The sequence below is a fragment of the Lampetra fluviatilis genome, chromosome 27 (genome assembly GCF_964198595.1).
Source record: "Lampetra fluviatilis chromosome 27, kcLamFluv1.1, whole genome shotgun sequence".
NCBI classification, from domain to species: Eukaryota; Metazoa; Chordata; class Hyperoartia; order Petromyzontiformes; family Petromyzontidae; genus Lampetra; species Lampetra fluviatilis.
In genome coordinates, this window is record NC_136301.1 from 8240236 (window position 1) to 8249983 (window position 9748).

Here is a 9748-nt window from a genome sequence, read left to right on the forward strand (position 1 = left end):
GGCTCCAAGCGTGGCGTATGAGAAGAGGAACAGTCGTGGATGTTTGAATGCTCTCTGGATAATACAAAACTACACTTTAAAAATATATATCTATACCAGGTAAGGCTCACCGAGCTAAATACTCTCTCAATTATCCACCAAACTTCACCGCTCACCTGAGACCATCGCCTCTCCTCTCACCTGGGCGATTTCCTCCCTGTGAGCCGCCCACACCACCAACACCCACACCCACATGTCCCACCTGTCTGTCCCATGTCGCCCTTGATTAGAGGCGTGAACTCGCCAGGGGCGTCCCTCTAGTTAGTGCTAATTGCCTATTAGCGCATGGATGCAGGGTGGAGGAGAAGGGTGGGCGTTAGAGGGTCGGATGGTAACTGTGGTGGGGGGGGGTCTGTTTATGCATAAATAAGAGTGACCTAATAGTCACTCGCAAACATCAGGACAAGGTGAGTGGGGGTTTAAGAAGGATTTTTATGGGGGAAGTTTGTGTCTGTTTATAATGCTTCAGGGTTTAGCAATGCGTGTTGAAGTATATCACGGGTAGAATACAAAGATGCATGGTACAAATAAAAGCATACCGTAAGTTAATGAAATTTTGTTTTAACAGTACGAAATGTTAACTACCTCGCCTGGTATGCAGGAGGCCGTGGGTTCGATCCAGACCCTGACGCTTGCTGTATATTTACGTGTTCTCTCTCCCCGTGGTCGCGTGGATTTTTCTTCGGGTCCTCTGGTTTTTCCTCTACATTTAGAAACATGCATTAAGAATATTTAGCTGCTATGAATTTCCACGTGATAAGCCGCTTCGTTGAGCTAATATTTGTGGCCAGGTCGTTTCTGAAAAAGAGCTGTGTAGATCAGTGGGCCTTACCTGGTACGAAAAAAAAGAGAAATAAAATAAGCGTTAATGATCAGATTAGACTGATTGCGTGTGCCGGTTATGGGACCCAATCAGTGACCGAGCACTCTCAGTTTATGAATTTCACAGAAATGCAATGACCCAAAGCCTTCAATGCTGCTGCGGCAATTGCTGAAAGCGAACACCTCTTCAAGGCCGCAACCGCTAGCATCACGACAAGCCGCATGTGTCTCCCCGCCGCCAATGTTTTAACCACCACACCAGCCACTCATTGACGCACCTCCGATGAGCACGGTTGGCCACGCACGGTGAAAAAGAAGTTCAACATCGAGTACATTTAAGGCTGAGTCGACCTATCGGAGGCCCAGGACCGATTCGGTTATAAACTCGCCATTTATTTTTTATTTGTGGCCGAGAACCGAACTCAGGCGACGGGGTTCGTAGTGCAACGCACCCAACTATTAGGCCACCGCTCCGCACATGAAGGACAAAGCCAAAGATCTCCCGTATAGCCTTACCAGACTGTTGGGGCAAGGGCTGTTAGCGAGTAGCCCCTATTAAGGCTAACACGGCACACGAGGGGGTGGTGAGAGTAGCACCACACCCGGCCGCCTTTGGCTCTCCAGTGTTTTTTTAAACACCGCACCAGATACTTATTTAAGGCTGAGTCGACCTAGACAAATTTCTCCCATATAGCCTTAACAGACTGTTGGGGCAAGTGCTGCTAGCGAGTACCTATGAAGGTCGGGACGGCACACGAGGGTGGCGATGTTTACACATCTCACCAGGTGCTCATTTAAGGCTGAGTCGACCTAGGGGAACTCGCACACCCGCATACTCCTTCATGGACCCAGGCTCACGGCCCGCTCTCCCACCCCGCCTTGACGCCGTCTCGTCGTTTGACCGTGGAGCGGTTGTAACCTCCTCCGGGTAAATGCTGCCAGCACCACAGCGCTCCTCAAGGTACATGCTCAGTGGCGGCTCAAGCGGGCAGCACGCGGCAGAGAGGGCGCGCGAAAGCCCGGAGCCGTCACGAATCCCGAGCGCTCGTTCTCGCCCCACGTGTCTCAACACCCGCAGGGCCTGCGCGCTGGCCACCTCCTTCCTCCAGCTGCCGCTGAGAACCTCGTCCATTCCTCCATCACGTCCCTCACCTCCCCGCGTCCCTGGCCAACGAATGATAGCTCAATGAAGCGGCTTTTCATCCGGAAATGTACAGCAGTCAAATAGATTTGAAGTTTTCGTGAGCGCAGGGATCCATACTCTTTGGTTCTTTCGGTAAATTCTAGATTTGAAGCTTTCGTGACTGCAATGATTCATATTCTAAGGTTTTTTAATTTTACTTTTATAAATTTTAATTTTAATTTTTTACCTACGTGACTTTACCGAAAAACCCTAAAAATATATTTTGGTAAAGTCACGTAGGTATAAAAAAATAAAATAAATTGTTTCTTGCTGTGGTTGTCCCACCTGATGACGGACGCTTGCTTGTGTTGCGCCCGAAACGTCGTGATTAAATGTATTTTATTTTTTATACCTACGTGACTTTACCGAAAGATACTCAAATACTCTACTCACCCGGTGACCCGAATTAAATTACCGACAGCGGCCAACATCACTGGATAGTCATATATACAAATCGATCATTGGCCTCCCCTAGGTCAGCTCAGTCTTGCATGAGCGCTCGTGAGGTGTATAACACATTAGCAATGGGGAGACAAAGGCGGCCGGGCGTGGTGGTGCTGACCGCGCCACCCGATAGAATGCGCGGCATTCTAGAGAGGAGAGACGAAGACGCGAGATATAGTGGGATACGTTCAACGAAGACACATACAGCATGAAGGTAGGGAGATGAGAGAAGAGAGATGCGGGGTGCTCGTGTTAATTTGCTGTCACGTTCGTTTGTGTTTGACTTTGAGTGAGATGACAGATGATCGATAGTGCAGCTCTATTTGAATAAAATAAATCTGGAACTCACAGTTGAGCCGCGCACTTTTACGTATGTACGTATGTTGAAGCCTCTTTCGATAATGTTTTTTTTCATTAGGTCGCGTAAAACTGAATGTGTCGCAAACCCGCCACCACCCGACACAGCCACTAAGTAAGGTTTGTCACGGAAACGAAAAGTGCCAATTTGTTACAACCGGTGTTTTGGAAGAGTACACCCACAACATCTATAATTTGAGTTCGACGTTTCGCTGGTGATTACAACCAACTTCATCAGGCGATTTGCCAGAATTGTTTACGCAATCTAACGCCCCCCACCCCCCAAAAACACATTTAATGGATAATATTTTTTGCGAAAGCCTACGTGTTAAACTTCTTTCGCACCATACGTAGCCAACTGTGCTAATCGGAGGTGCGAAATAAGTAACGATACTGTGTACTAGGAGGTGCACGGGGGATTTCAGATGAAAGGATTTAGTTTAAATTTTTTTACAATTTAGGATTTTTAGTTTTTTGGGATATTTACATTTTGTGCCACTTTAAAATGTATTTGTGCTAACAGTAGTGTTCTTCACCTGAGGACGGCTGCTTGCGTTGTGGCCGAAACGTCGTGAGAATTGTATTTTATTATGTTTAATTTTTATTATTTTATTATTTCCCTTCTACGTGACTTTACCGAAAGAACCAAGAAGATGAGTAGTGAGGTCACCCGATGCCACGTGACGTATGTATGTTTTTTAAATACTCTTTTATCACAATTTTCAAATTCATATAGGGAAGCGCGAAGGCTTACTTGTTCTTTTCCCTTCCTTTTTTTCGTCTTAAAGACTTGTTTTTTTATGATTATTGTTAAAGCCCATGACTGCCAGTCGCGCGTTATCGGTTGAAGGATCTTCCGTCACAAAGAGCTGACCCAACGCGACGAATGCATGTGCGTGTGTGTGCTGAACTTCTTTCGCACCGTACGTAACCAACCGTGCAAATATGGAGGTTGCGGGGAGGCAAAGGACAAGGAACCAACACGCCGGCCGCACTTGGTGGTGCTGGGGGGGATCGGTTGCCGTAATCCTTTGCTCGCTCGGTGTGTGCCGACCCATATAGCGCCTCCTCTCCTCGGGTTCAACCATGAGCTCGGAGGAGCACCCCACGGGCCCAACGTGCTCCCTCTCGCACGGCCTCAACTGCTCGCTGCCCGCCCACTCGGCGCACGTGGCCGCCGCCGTGGCCGCTCTGCTTGCGGCGACCACGTGCTGCACGGTGATGGGCAACGCCGTCGTGGTGACCGCTGTGGTCACCTTCAGGTAGCCACAGAAAAGGTTCACTAGAGGGGGCACGTGCCACCCCACCCCCCAACTGGCTCCGCCAGTGACGGTGGGGATGGTTTAGTGGTATTTGTTTGGGTAATTTGTTTACCTTTTTTGTACTTTGCACGACTATCATGTTTTTTATTGTTCGTTGTTGGAACATTCTTATTCTCCCCTACTGGACATCTATGAAAGATATCTTAATAGCTCATCGGATTTCTCCAGTATAAATACGTATTCTGATTCAGTGTTTGTGTATGTTGAACTTCTTTTACACCGTACGTAGCCAACCGTGTTAATCGGAGGTGTGTATGTTGAACTTATTCCGCACCGTACGTAGCCAACCGTGATAATCGAATGTATGTAGAACTTCTTTTACACCGTACAGAGCCAACCTTATAGCCGTTAATAGACTGGTGGGGCAAGTGCTGTTCGCGAGCACCTATGGAGGGCGGCCTTTGTCTCCCCAGTGGCGATGTTTACACATCGCACCAGGTATTAATTTGAGGCTGAGTCGACCTAGGGGAGGCCCAGGACCGGTTCAGATGATTGTTACTGTGGTGTTGGTCGTGAGCGGGAATCGAACCCGGGTCGTCGGGTTTGTAGCGCAGCGCGCTAGCCGTTGCACTACCGCTCCCCACCAGACAAAGACAAAGATCTCCCGTCTAGCCTGAACAGATTGTTGGGGCAAGTGTTGTTAGAGAAGATAACTTATGAAGGCCGGCACGGCACACGAGGGTGTGGGTGGCCAGCACTACGCCCGGCCGCCTTTGTCTCCCCAGTGGCGATGTTTACACATCGCACCAGGTAGTCGTGAGGCTGAGTCGACCTAGGGGAGGACCGTTCACAGGTGTTGGTCGTGAGCGGGAATCGAACCCGGGTCGCCGGGTTCGTAGAGCGGTGCGCTAACCGTTGCACAACACACACGGTGCCTGGTCCGGACAGAGCTTTGCAGAAGCTCCCCAGAACGTGAAGCGAAACGTCGGACTTTGTGCCCGAACAATACTCGCTCCACAGGGATAGGGTTTGCCGCGACGTAGTTTGTTCACGATACGAAATGAGATCGCGATGTCAGTTTCCCATCGCTCGCCAAGAACAACAATGGATGAGGAGTGTGTCCAGCGAGGAATTCAGCTCCGTGTTTGCGGGCCCCGGGCGGGAGGATTGGTGCCATCGCACGATCGCGATAGGCGGTGACAGCGGGGGCTTTGGGGAGAGGGATTCATCCAACGATTAACCAGGGCGGCCGCTGGGTCCCGATCCGCGAACCTCTACAACAGAGGTCGGCAACCTGCGGCTCCGTAAGGGTTGCTTAGTGACGTTTTTATTAACGACCATCTAGAATTTACATGCGTTGCGGCTGTTGAAATATTGAGTTTATTTTTTACCAAATTCGATCTTTTAAAAAATCTTCTTGCTAAAACAAGCGGCAAACGCCCCAGCGTTCGTCCTCGTGCGGTCAAACCGGACAATCGTCTGGATGGGTAACCACCACCCGCTAAAGCCGGGTGGCAGTCGGCACCGTGGAGAGCAAGGTGGCATCCTCCACCCCTTGCTCTGGGCTACCCTCCCCCAAACCCCCTGATCTTGACCCCCCCCCCCCTCCCCACCGACCTCCAGGCAACTCCAGACGCGCACAAACGCCTTCACGCTGTCTCTGGCCGTGGCCGACCTTCTGGTGGGCCTCCTGGTCATGCCGTTCAGCGCCACGCGCTCGCTGTACGGCTGCTGGTTCTTCGGACCGACCTTCTGCAAGGTGCACACGTGCATGGACTTCCTGTTCACCACCTCGTCCATCTTCCACCTGTGCGCCATCGCCTTCGACCGCCACGTGGCGATCTGCGACCCCCTGCGCTACGGCGCCCGCGTGAGCCGCCGCACGGTGGCTCTGCTCGTGGCGCTGTGCTGGCTCGTGGCTCTTCTCTACGTGGTGCCCATCATGCTCGGCTGGAACCTGGTGGGGATCGAGGAGGAGGTGGCGCGCTCATCCTGCCCGGGCAACTGCGATCTCTACCTGAACACAGCCTTCGCGCTCACGTCCGCCGCATGCGGCTACTACGCGCCCATGGTGGGGATGGTGGTGGCCTACGCGAGGGTCTACTCCGTGGCGAGGGCGCAGTCGCGACGCGTCCGCGCGGAGGCCAACAGAGGCCGCGGCGTGGGTGAGTGTCAGCATGGCGATGATGCTGCTGAGAATAAAAACACAACAGCGTGTGCAGGGATGTTTCGGTATAGTCTTTGGTTCTTTCGGTAAAATCACGTAGGTGAAAAATAAAAGTAAATAAAAGCTAGTTTATATAGGCATTTATTTATTTTCACCGACGTGACTTTACCGAAAGGACCAAAGAGTATGTGGATCCTTGCAGTCACGAAAACTTCAAATCTAGCATGTTTCGGTATAGTGAACTCTGGATTTTTTTAAACCATTATTTTACACAGAAAGATAAACATCAATAAAATATTAATTAAATACACTGAAATGAATAAGTAAATAATACATTCGGCAATATAAATAAGAATATTCTCCAGGTCCTCCGGGTTTTCCCTCCACATTTATAAATACGCATTCATAGTATAAATTTCCACACTATTAACCACTTCGTTGAGCTATAATTTGTGATAGAGATGTATTAGCTCAGTGGGCCTTACCTGATAAAAAAAAAAATCAGTCTTATTTATATATATAATAACTGATTTGTTTACCTTTCCTAACTTCAAACTAGATTCGAAGCTTTCGTGACTGCAGGAATTATTCTCTGGTTCTTTCGGTAAAGAAATGAAATAACAATAGAATACGACGTTTCCTAACTTATCGTGTTTTTGGTATTGTTTGTGTTGTAACGTTCTGACCCCCCGTGCCCTCCACTGTGAAAAAGAACTTCATGTCGGATTCCTCCTCCAGTATAAAAATACACATTTCCGATTCTCATCAGACGAGCGGGCTGGAGGCAAACTAAAGGCGAGGACGTCACTCAGGCGCGAGCACAACGCCACCAAGACGCTGGGCATCATCATGGGCGTCTTCCTCGTCCTCTGGCTCCCGTACTACGCCTCGAGCATCGCGAGCGCCTTCTCCGCGAGCAGCGCCATCGACCCCGTGGCGTGGGACGCCTTCTTCTGGATGGGCTACTCCAACTCGGCCATCAACCCCGTCCTCTACGCGTGCTTCAATCGCAGCTTCCGCACTGCCTTCCGCCTCCTGTTCAGCCGACGCGCGTTCAAGGCGAGCGCCAGGCGGCTAGACCTGAGCGAGTCGTGAGCAGAGGTCGCAACCGGGTACCCGATACCCGGCTACCCGTACCCGGCCGGGTACGGGTACCCGTTTGCGACCCTGGTGCGGCCGGGTACGGGTAGACCGTGAGTCACTGGTGAGTAACTTCTTCTTGGTTCTTTCGGTAAAGTCACGTAGAAGGGAAGTAATAAAATAATAAAAATAAAACATAATAAAATAATTCTCACGACGTTTCGGCCACAACGCAAGCAGCCGTCCTCAGGTGAAAACCAGGTCTGTCGAGGCGACAGCGTCTGAATGAAACAGCACACGTGCTTGGAGCATATATATAAGCTGGGTTGGAAGGGGGGAAAAGGGCGCCTTGACAAAAGAATATGCATATCAAGAGGCATTTAGCATATTTATGGGAAATACAGGTATGTGATTAGTACTACTCATGCCTGTGCATTATGCAGGATTAGCAGCATCAAAGGGAAGGGATATGGGAAATGCAGGTATGTGATTAGTACAACTTATGCCCGTGTATTATGCAGGATTAGCAACATCAAAGGGAGGGGATATGGGAAATGCAGGTATGTGAATAACTGTTTGTCACTCATTTCCCAACGTCTTGTCTCTTCTCACAATTCAAGTTCCTAGAATCAACCCACCCGCGCCTGCAACATGGCTTCATCCCAGAGGTCGCAATCAGGTACCCGATACCCGTACCCTACCCGTACCCGGCAGGGTACGGGTAGGGTACGGGTCACGGCTGGGTACGGGTACCCGTTTGCGACCCTGGTGCGTACGGGTACGGGTAAGGAATCAAAACCCGTTTGCGACCTCTGGTCGTGAGACGGCATGTGGTAATGATGGGGGATGGGGGGGGGGGTTCGGCTCCCAGGTTGACTTTGTTCTACCTGCGGCTGAAGAACTCAGAATCTGAACATTGTATTCATACTGGAGGTATCCGATGAGCTACGAAGCTTTTTTTCACTAAACTCACAATTTGTATTTTGCAAGGTAAGGCCCACTGACCTGTTGGATTCTTATTCAGAAGCGATAGAGGTCGATTCTGAAAATGAAGTGATGGAGGTTGATGGTGGTGGTGATTGTGGTGAGTGAGAGGTCACTCAATCTCCTCTACTGCCCCCCTCGTGTTTAAAAATTCATCGGCGTGTATTGAGCACTTATATGCCCCAGCATCGCTAAGCTCCTTACATCTCAATAATTCCAAACAGTCGGTTTGATCATTTTATCGCGAAACTAAACTTTCTCTTTTACCAGGTAAGACCCACTGAGCTATGCTCTTTTTTCAGAACCGACCTGGCCACAAATTATAGCCCACCGAAGTGGCTTTTCGCGTGGGAATTTATAGCAGCCAAATACTCTATAAACGCATGTTTCTTATAAATGTGGAGGGGAAAAAACCGGAGGCACCAGAGAAAACTCCACGCGACCACGGTGAAAGAGAGACACCGCAAACTCCAAATATACAGCAGCCGTCAGGGTCGGGATCGAACCCACGCCCTGCTGCATACCAGGCGAGGTAGTCAACATCTCGCCACTGCGGCGACGACCTCCCGATGACAGCTGTCCCCGTGTGCACAGCACCGGCCTGCAAGTGGGCATCAGTCTGGCGGTAGAGGGCGATGTCGATATTTGTGAATTGCAATTCGTTTGCGAGTTTTTTTTTCCAACATTGGAAAACTTAGACCACGACACCAGCTAACAAAGAGAGCGCCTCCTACTCTCTCCTGAACAATGTGACGATATCGTCTATGTAGGGTATGCTGAACTTCTTATCGCACTGTATACATGTACAAATGATGGGCCACTTTGATAATGGTTTTTTTACCCTTCTATCTGGCAACAAAAACTGACACCTTTTTTACATGTTTGCATAGACCACAATACCTGCAGTCATAATGCAAACAAAAAACATAACTATGATAATGTATGCACTGTCCTTGAAGTTGATTGGTCCACACCCGAGACAGCTTTCCTTAGAGCCTAGTCTCACATGGGTTGGACCAGATGACGCCAAAAGGCGCACAACTCAAAGACAATGCACCATCAGAGTATGAGAGCTCGGGGTAAGCATTTACACCATTGGAACCTCATTTGCCAGTAAAATGAGGTTCCAATAGTGAGGGGCCACTTTGTTGAGCTATCATTAGTGGCCAGGTCGCTTCTGAAAAGTAAGCTAATACCTCAGTGGGCTTTGCCTTTTACGGTGGGCAATGGCGGAGTCAGGATTTTCAGGTAGGGGGGGGGCAATGAAACATGATAGAGGAGTTGTTAGTAAGTAAGGACTTGTCCCTTGCTTTTTATTCGACGCATGTGCGGCGATGGCGCAGCCATCGATCGAGGGTCGAATTCGACCGTGTGTGATCGGCATCGCGCTCGCTGAAGGTATGTCTTCAG

General features: G+C 49.7%; 1 pseudogene; it reads left to right on the top strand.

The window, feature by feature from the left end:
• The first annotated feature begins 3931 nt into the window (after positions 1–3931).
• On the top strand, positions 3932–7369 carry LOC144942456 (trace amine-associated receptor 365 pseudogene; annotated as a pseudogene).
• The last annotated feature ends 2379 nt before the right edge of the window (positions 7370–9748 follow it).